Source organism: Crinia signifera, chromosome 7 (assembly GCF_055691185.1).
Source record: "Crinia signifera chromosome 7, ASM5569118v1, whole genome shotgun sequence".
NCBI lineage: Eukaryota > Metazoa > Chordata > Amphibia > Anura > Myobatrachidae > Crinia > Crinia signifera.
The window spans coordinates 49,938,735-49,952,173 of record NC_139223.1 but is presented as its reverse complement, the minus strand read 5'-3'; the positions used below and the strand labels follow the sequence as shown (position 1 = coordinate 49,952,173).

The following is a 13,439-nucleotide window of genomic DNA, read 5'->3' as shown; positions in this document are numbered from 1 at the left end:
TAACAGCAGTGTAGACCCCTGGGCATAGCAATGTATTGGGGCCCTTACCGATCCTCCAGCGGTAGGGGGTGCTATGAGCGGAAGCTTTGATGTCCCGCAGGTGGTAGGGGGTATTATATCAACCGCTCAGCATGTAACCTAGATCAGTAATTTCCACTAATTACCCCTTTACTGCACAGATGGTGGGAGATGGGGTGGTAGAAGGGGGCATTGGGCTGAATGAAGGGGCCCTGATGCATAACTTCCAGGGTGGTAGAGGATGTTTAATATACAGAGGAGGGGTGTATAGTGGAGTGGGCTTATTATTCCGAATTTTCTGGTGGGAGGACAGCTTGCTTGACTGCAGATATCTCCAGTTCATGGAACTAGATTTCTTAGCTTTTAATGGAATTAATAATTAGAGAATGCCACCTACCAAATGGTATTGGGGACTAGGGGATCAGAGTTTAGGAGGCAGAGTAATCTGCTAACGAGTATATAAAACTACATACCAGGTGTGTGGAGCTGGAGCAGTAACCAGCTGCTGGAAGGTTGATATCTCTGGTTCTGGGAACAGTAGAGACAAGCTTCTAGTGTCGTTCAAAGGGGAAGAGTCCCAGCTTTTGGAATATACCCTCAGAAAAACTGTAAGTCAGACAAAAGCTGAAATATCTGACTGGGAAGAGCAATTAACAGGCTTGGATGGGGACCACTCCTTTGAAGTCAGATATCTCCGGTTCCTCAGGGCTGATTTTTTAATTTAATTTAATTTTTTTTAAATTATTGTACCCTTGGAAAGAGGGGACCCTCAGCTTTCAGACTAGGGCTCTCAGATTCCTAGGGGGGTATCTGGGTACTCAGAAACCCCCCCTGCGTGCGCTACTGGAGGTGGGCTCCCCGGGTGCCAGGCAGCACAGGCTGCCCCCCGGGGGTGCCAGCAGGGGACCGTATATTCACTACACCCGATCGTAACGATCGGGTGCAGTGAATATATGAATATCTAATGAGCGGCTCGGCTCCGGCGCCCCCTGCTGGCTGCTGTGTAAAAAAAATATATTAAATATATATTAAATATATATTCATGTGCTTACAGCACATGAATAAAAATAGCATGCCCCTCCTCAGAATAAAATTCCTGATGTTTTGACACCAAATGTAAAAAACAAAACACTTTATTTTAAAAGTTCACATTCCACTTCTCCATAAAAAGATAGCGATTGCTACTCGGTGAATCATGGCGAAAAAACCTTCAAATGTATTCGCCATGTTGTCATTGAATAGGGTGATTCACCGTTTTAGTCAAAAATTCGCCAAACAGGACAAATTCGCCGTAAAAACATGGCGAATCAGGCTCATTGAATACCGCCCATAATATTTTTTCCGGGCGTTAAAATAATAAAATTGTGTACACACGGTGCGATTTGGGTTAGCGATTTTTACAATATTTTCAAAATCGATAGCAAGACAATGATAATAGCACTTTGTGTTGATGATTCCGATGTGCTGCCCTGCGGCATCGGAATCTAAATTACAAATAAAGGGGGAAATGTAATCGGAGGAGAGCTTCAGAAAGTGAGAGATTTGGTAAGGAATCTCCAGTTTTTTTTTAAAGTGGCAATCATTTACACTGCAAAACCAGTTTGATTTTTAAGTGTAAATGATTGCCGCTTTAAAAGACTTTCTTACAAAATGTCACTTTCTGAATCTCTCATCCTATTACATTTCACCCAGACTGTACTACACAGTCTATTTCTACCATCTCCGAATGAGGGCTTAACGCAGCATGGCCCTGCTCCCCCACTGATGCCCTACATGGGCATCAGCATGCTTTTGTCCATCATGGTTTTGTCCATCTGCCAAAATTGCAGCCTTGCTAACAGGCTCTAGGACCAATACTCTTGCTTTCCCTCACTCTCCCCTAGAACCAGATTAAGCTGCCTGGATCACCTGTACCCCAAGCCTACAACAGCCACAGTGATAAGTGACCAGCTTCCCGAGTGCTGACTACATGACTGCGGCCCTATCAGGAAGGCTGCCTTATATCTGTGTTTGCCTGGTCAGTGTGAGTCCTTATGTATACATACATACAAGACTTACAATGATTAATAGGGCATTTACACTACCGCATATGTGCGTGATTGGTGGGCTGATGCCACAGATAATGCCATGTGACGTATTTAGGAGAGACTCTGTTGGTACAATGTGGTAGGATATGGCATCATTATGTTGCATCCTACCACATCTACCGCAGATGTTATATTATAAAGAGGAAGGAATTAATACTTCCACTTCAATTGGGCATTAGGGAATGCTAGGATAATATATAGTTTCTGTTCTCTGCTCAGTGTCAAATAATTCAGAGCGAGATGCCCACGTGAGTGAGTTACCAAGTCCCGGGCATCTCTCTAATGTTGGTCATTTCCTTTATTGTCAGTCGTGCCCTAGTAGAATTGTGTTGCGACTGAGATGAATTTTCAGCAAAAAAAGAGAACCAGATAATACACCCGACACTAGAAGGTTCTCATATGACCCGGTGTGGCAGACGGGGCTGCTCGGCGATGTCCGACACAAGCATGTTTCCGAGGCTCTCTGCACATGTGGTTTTGGTGGGCATCAGAGCCGGTCCTAGCCAATATGATGCCCTAGGCAAGATTTTGTCTAGTGCCCCCTAGCACTGCCAGTAGTTCCGCCTCTGACCCTGCTCCCCATTCCCAGCACCATCATCAGTCATCACAGCAGTCATCATTTTGGTGCTCCTACCCTCTGTATTTTAAATAGAAACCGTGTGCACATTTGGCGCGCATCCCAAAAAGGGGTGGGTTCTCGCTGGGAAGGGGCATGGCCACACAATAGTACCCCCAATTCAAATTATGCCACACATTAGTGCAACTTCATTCACATTATATCATGCGATAGTGTCCCTTATTCACGTTACATCACTTAGTAGTACCACTTAACCTTATATATACTTTACTTCTCACAGTAGTGCCCATTATTCACATTACATCACACTGAATTGCTCTTTTTTCACATTAGACCACACAGTAGTGCCCATTCTATATGTTACACCATACAGTACAGCACCTTATACACATAATGCCACACATTAGTAATGCCTTTATACACATAATACCACACATTAATGCCCCTTACATGACATACACTACATTATTAATGTCCTTATAAACTTAATGCGCATTACACATTATGCCAACCTTTATTAATACCCTTCTACACATAATGACAAACGTTATGTCCCTTACACATATGTCGCACATGATTCATGCATTTATACACGGCACACATATGCCCCTTACACATATGCCCAACACTATTGCACAACCAACCCACTTGCACACAGCACTCGCACACCCACTAACACTGTGACCTCTGCCTCTGCTTGGATACAGATGTTTCCTCATACATCTTGCCTCAATACACCATGCAGCCCCCGGCCAGCTCTGCTAACATTGGGCACCTTTTTTGCTTAAAATTCATCTTCTTTGCATATTATGTGACCAGGACGCTCAAAGAGCTTCCGATGATTAAAATGATATGCAGCATGTCTATATTCTGTGTGCGACTGTACCTGCATGAATACACTATTTCATATGCAGATACAGCCTCACTCACACACAGAATATAGGCATGCTGCATATAACTTTAATCAGCAGAAGCTGCTGGTGCCCGTTTCCGGGGTTGGCTAACTAGACGCAAACTTATTGCTTTCAGCGACTGTGTCCATATGTGCACAAATTGCACCTGCCATAGAGTAAAGCCCCAATACACACTAGGTGATCAGAAGAAACCAAGGCGCTATCAACAGCTGCTGGCACTGGGTTGTGAGACCCAAAAGATGCTGAAATACAAAATAGGAAATGTGCCAGCGCTGGCTGTACCAATATGTAGACAAGACGGTTCTCAATTTAAAAAAAGTAATTTAATGATTACATATACATAGATAAGGCAAAATTACATACACATAAAAATGTAAATATAAAAAACATGTATAATGGTGATGAGCAATGAATATATCACAGGGATATTGAATATGTGGTTGGGAGCTCCATGTATAATGGCTTGTTTGTAGATGATTAATGGTATGATAGTGTATATTACCATCCGATGTTTTCTGGTAAAGTTTGTAGGCCAGAAAAAGGTGGTGGCAGAGTCCTGGAGTTCCCTTATTGAGGGCTCAAACCTCCCTATTAGGCGTCTTCTCCTTGGATGCTGGAACGGTTAGGAATAATGCAGATATTCCAAATTGGTACTTGTGTACTTTCACGGCTCCCATCGCAGGCCAAATGTAGTGGAATGCGATTTTTGCAGTTTTAAGCATTTTTTTTAAAAATCGCATCGCATGCGCTTTTTAACAGAAATGCATCCAAATTTTTGACATTATCAACGCGAACCCGAAGCGTGGCGAGCTCAGCGACACCTGTGAAGCCTGCGAGGGGACGCGGATACCTGTGAAGGTATCCGTGTCCCCTCGCGGGCCTCGCCACGCTTCGGGCTCGGTGGCTCGCTGCGCTCGCCACGCTTTCTATTCTCAACTCCACACCGACATGGATAGTGGGGGTATGAAAAGGTCGTAGGACGTGTCCCACCGCCCCTCGCGGGCTCGCTGCGCTCGCCACGCTTCGGGTTCGCATTGATAGTGGGGGTGGTACAGCCTAAAAAATGACATTTGGGGGCCATTGAACATGTTTGATACTAATTTCAATGCATTTGGATGCATTTCTGTTAAAAAGCGCATGCGATTCGATTTTTTTACTATGCGATGGACATCGTGGGAGCCGTGATTGTACACAAGTACCCCAAATTAATTGTGATGGTCCAGAAAAGTCAGGAAAATTGTGGACGTCAGTGGGAGGATGGACAGGTCACTTAGTAGCCTGATGGATGAATCAACTCGTTTTCAATAAGCTCAACGCGTTTCCCCAGATGTTCTCTGTCCGGCTTCCTCAGGAGCACCACCTGGACAGAGAACATCCGGGGGAAACACGTTGAGCTTATTGAATTTTCTGGACCATCACAATTAATTTGGGATATCTGCTTTTAGCAGTCGGGCCCGTTTTGTCGATTTCTGCCATGAATTGTCGCGATCGTGGCCGAATATCGACAATCCATGGCCGTTTACGCAGACACACCCCCTTTTCAGCTATTATTATTATTATTATTATTATTATTTTATTTATAAGGCGCCACAAGTGTTTCGCAGCGCCGTACAAAGGAACAATACAGGGAGACAAAAACTTGGCATAACATTGAATAAATAACAAAAATACAGTACAAATAAAGAGCACCACAGTTCAATACACATTACAGCTTAAATGTAAGTAGTGAGGACCCAATCAACATACAACTAGAGGCTTGAGGCCAATGATGGAGATGAGTATGAAGATGGTCACTGAGTGTTGGAGTAAAGGAGAGCTGTGAGTGAAATGTGAAGAGAAGTGGGCTTTGACAACAGGAGGGAAGAGGGCCCTACTCGGAGGAGCTTACAATCTAGTAGGAAGGGGAGACAGACAGATTACAAGAGGTGCAAGCGAGGGGGTGGTGGTTAGATAGCAGGATGTAAACAGGAAACAGGCAAGGGGTCGGAGAACCAGCTGGTTTATGCAGTGGAAGGGTACGCTTTGATAAATAGGTGAGTTTTCAGTGCTCGTTTGAAGCTTTGCAAGGTCGGGGAGAGTCTAATGGAGCGAGGGAGTGCGTTCCACTGAAGGGGTGCAGCACGGGCAAAGTCTGTTCCACTGAAGGGGTGCAGCACGGGCAAGCTATCGCGAAGTGTGACATTGAATCGCGCTTGTCAATCTGTGGTCGAACAAAACGAAAACAGGCCAGGGTCACGGCTGCCTGGCTGACAGCCGTGACCCGGGATTGAATACCCCCCTTAATGAGCACACTATATCTCCATTTATACAACCGGAATCCTAGGCACGTGACCTTATTATCATAGAGAGATTATTGGGTGAGATGTATCAAACTTGTGAAAGAGATTACAGGGAACCGTTGCACATATCAACCAATCGGCTCCTCACTTTCATTTTATAGACTGCAATAGATAAATGGCAGAAGCTGATTGGCTACCATGGGGATCGTCTCCACTTTCGCTCTTGCTATGGCTTGATACATTTCCTGAGAGAGCATGTCAATGTGATGGAGCCACATATGTTATTTATTACCAGTTATTTATATAGCGCACACATATTCCGCAGCGCTGTACAGAGAATATTTGAACATTCACATCAGTCCCTGCCCCAGAGGAGCTTACAATCTATATTCCTTACCACTTATACACGCACACACAGACATTCTAAAGTAAACTTTTGTTGGTAGCCAATTAACCTACCACATACTTGCCTACTTTTGAAAACTAGTTTCAGGGAGATTATAGATGGTAATAGAATTTTGCACACCGCCCCATTGAGGGGGCGTGTCATGCTCCACCCAAAGGGTGTGTCTAGTTCCATATATGGAAAGATTGTGAATAGATGTTGTGAATGTAGCACCTAGAAGCGTGGGTATGTGCTGCTATATCTGAGAGGAATCTTTTAAAATGACTTATATCCAAATGTTGATGATCCCCAAAGCAGTTAGTAAGAGATACTATACTTGCTAAAGTGCTGGGAAATGGTGCTGATAATTCAATGTACTGTAACAGTGTAATGTGGGCTAGGTGACATGAGGGAGATTGCTAGACTAATGAGGGAGAGAGGGAGATTGCTGCTATTTCAGGGAGTCTCCTGCAGAATGCAGGAGGGTAGGCAGCTTTGACCTACCAGTATATTTTTGGATTTTGGGAGGAAACCAGAGTACCCGGAGGAAACCCATGCAAGCACGGGGAGAATGTTATAAATACATGCTTATGTTGTGGAGACCATTTCAGAAATCTATTATTCCTGAGTCCAGGGGAGCGGGTCTGCATGCTGTCCGTGGTGCTGTAGTGATTTACTATATGTATCTATCCTTCTCCTTCTGCGCAGCCATTCTACTCCAAAACTAGTGTTCAATCGTGTGAACGGAAAGCGCACCCCAGCAGTCAGCCCTCCTGCAGAGGACGAGATTTACACACCAGCGCACGAGGAGAACGTCCGCTTTGTATATCAGGGTAAGAGTGTGTCCTCCCCCTTTCCCTTATACTCTGGCTTTATCTGTAGTACAGGTATGGCCAAACTATGGCTAATGTTGTGAAACTACAAGTCCCATCATGCCTTGCCACAGTTTGGCTATTAGGGAATGCTAGAACTGTGGTAAGGCATGCTGGGATGTGTAGTTTCATACAGCTGGAAGGCCACAGTTTGGCCATGCTGTATTCCACCAGTATATTAAATTGTCAGGGATTGGTTAATGGTGGCTGCAGATCAGAACTGTGCTAGAAAATATGGCATGAACGTGCTGCTCATTGATTGCTAGCTCCTGGGGCCAGCCTTTCCTGACTTCATTCTTAAATTTAACCATAGCAAAAATACAGAAATAAATAAATAAATTGTTTGCTTATTTTTGTTTGTTATCTGATGGGATGTCCAGATATAAATGGTGATGCACATTCCAATTGTCATGTAATGGAACAGAGATGTTTGAAACCTTCCATGACACCATCATGTAGACTCTTTACTCATAGAGGGAAATCCTCATTATGGCCCTTATTCTGATCGGTGCGGATATTCCCGCATTCTTACGGAGCGGTCCGCACGCCACGGTGTTCTGCCGCGTGCGGCCATCGTCCGTAGAAACGCCCACGTGTCCTCCGCATTCGGACGGACTCACTCTTTAAGAACAGGGCGTGTTTACGGACGACATACAAACCATGCGTGTGCGGGAGAAACACTCCGATTCTGCACGGTATTACAGAGTATTACAGAGTATGCTCGGGAATACCGCATCCGAACGGGAGCCAAGCGGTGCTACCGCACGTAAGCGGAGTATTTACGCCAAACAACCCACTATTATGTATCTTCTGCAATACATCACATGACCCACTTATTCAATTACCTATCCTCATAAAAAAATGCTTATTTGGAATTGGAATCAATTAGATTCCAATATATCCTTACAAGCATGCCTAACACATGCATTGCACACATTAACCCTTACAGCAATTGAAGTGCAATGGTTTCAATTAAAGCACTGACAAGCGTCCTATTAGTGAGTAATGAGTAAAGGAGTCGATTTTATTGGGTTCAGGTGTTAATGCTTGTAGTCATTAGGCGGTCCGTTCGCCTCCCGCAGGAACGAGTGGTGTCCGCAAAGCAATAGTGGCCTTTTGGACACCGCACATTTCTTCCCTTTTTGTTCGCGTGCATTCGGAGTGCTATCCGAATGCACGCCCCCCAACATAAGTGTACTCCCCCGTGTCCGCCCATGTTTCCGCCCCGTTTTGCCCACTTTGAAACTACGCCCATGTGTCATTCCGCATGACGCCCATAATACGCCCATATTTCCCGAATGATTGCGGTGACCAGTTTTGTACGGGATTTGGCCGAACAGGTACGGAGTCAAGGCGTGGCACATGCGCGTGGCGTTCTCCACGCATGCGCAGACGCCGTAAATACGCGATCCGAAAGTATGCGGGAAAGTACGCGTCAATCAGAATAAGGGCCTATGTCGTTTTTCTTATGTTTTGTACAACTGAGTTGGACGTTGCCCCTTATATCTGACTGGTCCTTACTGAATTGTGAAAGAACAAGGAGATCTTTGAATGATGATGGATAAACTGTAATCTATAATCCAACTAGATTAAAAATGATTGTATTGTAATCCCCTGCCTATTGTAATCGTCCTGTAACTGCCCTATATCGTACATGCACCGGAGATCGTTTGGGGATTACATTGAAATTGTGGTGTGGCTTATTTGGGAGGAAGTCAATTTACCGACAACCATTGGCAGACCGTCAAAATGCCGACATGGCAAAAAGTCTACATGAGTCATGCTATTTTTTTTTTCTTTGAAAGCGACTCGTACTTACTACATGATCCAAGTGGGCATCGAGTTAGATTATAATAGTGTGCTGAGAGCAGCGGGTCATGTGACGGGACCTGGTACACTTATATAAGGTGTCCGTGTCAACCTATGTCGTCAGACACGCCCCCTTCACCAAAAATAAATAAATAAAAGAAGCCAAATGTTGTGCCACACTCTGGATACAGGATCACACATAAACTAATTCCCCCTGAAGGTTATACAACATGTAAATCCTTTTTGGTGCCAAATGCGAAGCCCCATTTTCCGGCTCTACCATCAGAAAACTTTAGGCAGCTGACAAAATCGCTTAGTCAAAATTGACCATTAGACAATATCTCACTGTGTGTACTGGTCTTAAGACTCCACCTCCACACCTTCACTAAATAGTCTGTAAAGTGGGTATAGGTGGCATTGTCGGGTGGGTGGGGGTGGTGTGTGAGTGGATAGAGCTTTGAAGTTTTCGTCTAGGGTGCCTGTAGATTTGGGCCTATACAATGTGTGCTATGCGATTTGGACTGTACACATTGTGCAATTTGAACTACACAAGATTTTTAGAGGTATTCAATGCTGGTGCGAGCGGCCGGCGAGGGGGTTAAACTGCGAGGATCACAGAAAACCAGTGATCCTCGCAGATTAACCCCCGTGCCGGCCGCTCGCACTATGCAACGTTCTGGGGGAATCCTCGCCGTCACAGAACGGCGAGGATTTCCCTAAACTGCGAGAGCCGCAGCTAGTGCAGCAAACCCGCTGTAATTAGCCTCGGCTCTCGCAGTTTTTGGAGGCACATTCGCAAATTCCCCCTCGCTCAAAAAACGGAGCGAGGGGGAATTTGCGAATGAGGGGGGTCAGTTGAATACTGACAGGGTAAACGGTGACTGCGAGCAAAAAGTCGTGCTCGCAGTCACCGCTCGCCCACGGCATTGAATATATGCCAATGACTACAGTATAATATTATGTGATGTAATAAAAAAAAAAAAAACACCCGCATGCACATACTATTTTTCCTTGTGATATTGACTACACGGGTGCGTGTATCGAATGGGAAAATAAACCCGGTGTGATTTAAACTAAAAAGATCAAATCGCATTGGGTGATCGCACAGTACGTGGGCACCTTTACACCTGGCCTTTACAGACAAACCTAATAGTAGCTAACCCTTTATTACTGCTTCCCCCCAGCCTGGCAGGAGGTGCAGCATCAGCTGGATAAACCGGAACTCGATGAGTGCAGTCCTCAGCAATACCAAGATCAGTCACCAGCTCCTGCTCATAACGGTACAAGCTCACAGTAATGATTCTTATTTCTAACTACAGCTTTATACAGTTAGCTGGCATAATGTGTACTGGACCCCGATTTGGGTGTCGGGGTACATGTGGGGGTTCCATACATGCTTATGTGCACTATTATGTTTTAAAAACTAGAGTATAGACACATTTAATGTATATTGAGCAGGTAACCCTTGTTACTTTGTATAAACATTGTGTGTGTGATGGAGAAAACCATAAGGGCTAGGGCCGGGGTGGCCAAACCAGTCCTCCACCTGTGGATCTGTACAATGGGCCTGATTCGGCCTTGCTCTCTGGGCTGCGAGTGTTCAAACTGTCGAACTCACGCACCCACCTTCCCCTTGCACTTCTCCACCCCTGTGCCCTGCTGTGAATGCCAAAACAGCTGTGCACAGGGGAAAATCATTCTCCACCCTGCTCGCAGCGCTATGTGAGCCAGGACTCGCTGGTGCCATCAGAGGCCCTCCCTTCTGGTGGCCAGGGAACACCCAGATACAGCTGGTGGCATGCCTCCAAATGCCCGCAGGGTGTCAGCCTGCACTCGCTGCCTGCGGACGGCTCATACATGTGTGGTTGTTCGATCATGCTATGTGCTGCAAATTCACATCCCGTCTGAATCGGGCCCCAATGCGTCAGTTAGGAATGAATGCAGCACGATTTTTTAAACATGTGACCGTTAGTAATGACTACACCTGTGCACCAGCGAGGTGGTCTGGAAAACATGACCTGTTGGTGGATCTCAGGGACCGGCTTGACCACCCGTGGGCTATGGAGTATGTGCAACTGTGTCGACTCTTATTCCTCTGGCGAACAAAGTTGAGGGTTGTTATTTTCTCATTTAGGGGCCCATTTATCAAACTATATTTGCGTCTAAATCCCCGAAAACGCACGTTTTCGGGGTTTAGCCGCAAATATTAACTATCTCCTAAATGTATCAAAGGGGGACCGCAGCAGGGATCTCCGATCCCTGCAGGGCCCCCGGCCACATCCCCCATAGGTTTCTATGGAGGATGGGAAGCTGCCCGATGTATTAACATCGGGCAGCCCTGCTATCGCCTTTCTGGGATGGCGATAGCCCATTGTAGCCTATGGCTCGGGCAGTGCGGTACGAGGGGTCGGCGGGGGTCATCGCATAACCGCGCATGCGCTGACCTCCCGGGTTAGGGCTTCGCAGGGACGGGCTCCTATCGGAGCCCTGTCCCTGCGCCCTTAAAAATGATACATTGCCCCGATTTGATTGCATTTTACAATGCGATCCTGGGCGGTAATATTCCGCCCAGATCGCATTGTAAAATGCGATCTTGATAAATGCGCCCCTTATTATTAGTCAGGTCATTAGCAGCACCTGAATAATTGTGTTTTTCAGAGGAAATGATTGATACGATATGCAACTTACAAGCAATCGGTGCCTCTCACCCTTCATTACATTCTATACAATACAGTTTGTCAAAAAACATACAAATGTAATTATTAACCAATGGCAAACATATGTACTCTGGGGTATCACCTTTTATGGAGAGCCTTTATTGTGTAGATTATCCAGGCTGCTGCATGGCTTCTATCATGGAATCCTCTGGCTGTCACTGAGCACGTGCTGGCAGCCGCGGTAGCCCATAATGTAATAGACACTGAGACGTTTGTACATACGTTCAGAGTCATTCTTCTTGTGGCATTTATAGAAGTCCGTACTTAGGGCCTAATTCAAGTTGGTTTGCAAAAGCAAACTCCTTCTCTAATAGACAAAACCATGTGCACTGCAGTTGGGGCTGATGTAACATGTGCAGAGAGCTAGATTTGGGTGGGGTGTGTTCAAACTGAAATCCAAATTGCAGTGCAAGAATAAAGCAGCCAGAAGATACTCCCCCAATGTAACTCTCTCTGCACATGTTACATCTGCCCCACCTGCAGTGCAGCATGAATCGGCCCTCTAATTCTGGCTTCCTGCCCCTGTATCTTAAAAAATTCAAATGGGTAAATGTAAGATTGCAGCTTAATGTGTTGGAAAAGAAAGTTTTATTCCTGGTGATAAGGTTCTAAGTGGAGATCAAGTTGTGGAGAGAGATAAAGTGGAGCAATTGCCCAAAGTAACCAGTTTCTGTCCCTTCCCAAGCACATTCTTTAAAATGACATAAGCTGATTAGTTGCTTTGATCACCTTTACCATGTTCTCTCTTGATGCATCTCTCTCAAAATGAATTATTAGAATTGGTATTGGTTTAAATGTCAAACTGTCTCCGGTGTAACCACTTCCAATTTTTTTTCTCCACCTTCTTTTACTTTCTGCAGGTTTTGTTCCCCTCGACCTTGATGAGTGGTGGGCTGAGCGCTTCCTGGCCAATATTGAGAACTAAGAGGAGCGAGGAGACCCTTATCCCGTGTTCTGTTACTGCCGCTAAATATGCACAGTTTTGCCTCTTGCATTAGTACAACTGTACGGGGTCTCGCACTGCGGCATTCTATCCGCAACAGGAGACCATGCAGTGGACGTACAAAGACGCTTTCCTGACCATATGCCTTCTCTGTATCTGCTGTGATTCATCCTTTACAGATTTCAAGGTGATTTGAGAGAGCACAGAATGATCATGTACAGGACACTGACCTGGAGGTGCTTGTAGTACAAGATGGGCTGGGAAGAATGCTCTGCAGAGATACATTACCCAATAGTTGGGATTACACTGGGCTGGAGCAGTGCACTACAGTTTACTGAAGGGGTAATAAACATAGAAATATTTATATTGAGCATTCGCCTTCCTTAATGTCTCCTGTGCGCAGCATTACAGCCATCTGCTGACCATCTGCTAGTGTAGGCAGATCCTTTCTACCCAGTGGTATTCCTGTCCATGTCAGTATGGTGTCAGGCCTTTGTTGCGTGTTGTGGACACAGGTGAAGCCTAGGACTTGTCTCCCTCGTGTCTCGTTCTTTATGTGTTTTTTGTAAAATCGGAGGGGTCTGTACAGTGCGGGAAATGTCTATTTTTCTAAATAAAGGTCATGTTTTGCCTTGGAAAGTAAATCCTTGATGTGTAAATGACAGAACCCAAAGATTTAGAGTTTCTCTGTAACTGCAAAGTTTTGATATGAATGTAACCGGTGTCTGAGGATGTTGGGTAATATCCCTTTAGAGCATTCGGTCAAATCACATGCTCATCACAATGGCCTTTATTCAGATCTGGTCGCAGTACAAATTTGTTTGTAAAATGGGCAAAA

At 45.3% G+C, this 13,439-nt stretch overlaps 1 long non-coding RNA gene across 1 annotated transcript; it reads left to right on the top strand.

Annotated features, from left to right (window-relative positions):
• Nucleotides 1-6,965: 6,965 nt before the first annotated feature.
• On the top strand, nucleotides 6,966-13,214 carry LOC146019442 (uncharacterized). Its single transcript, XR_014450544.1, has 3 exons — nucleotides 6,966-7,093; nucleotides 10,126-10,221; nucleotides 12,519-13,214. It is a non-coding gene; the product is annotated as an uncharacterized LOC146019442 (long non-coding RNA).
• The last annotated feature ends 225 nt before the right edge of the window (nucleotides 13,215-13,439 follow it).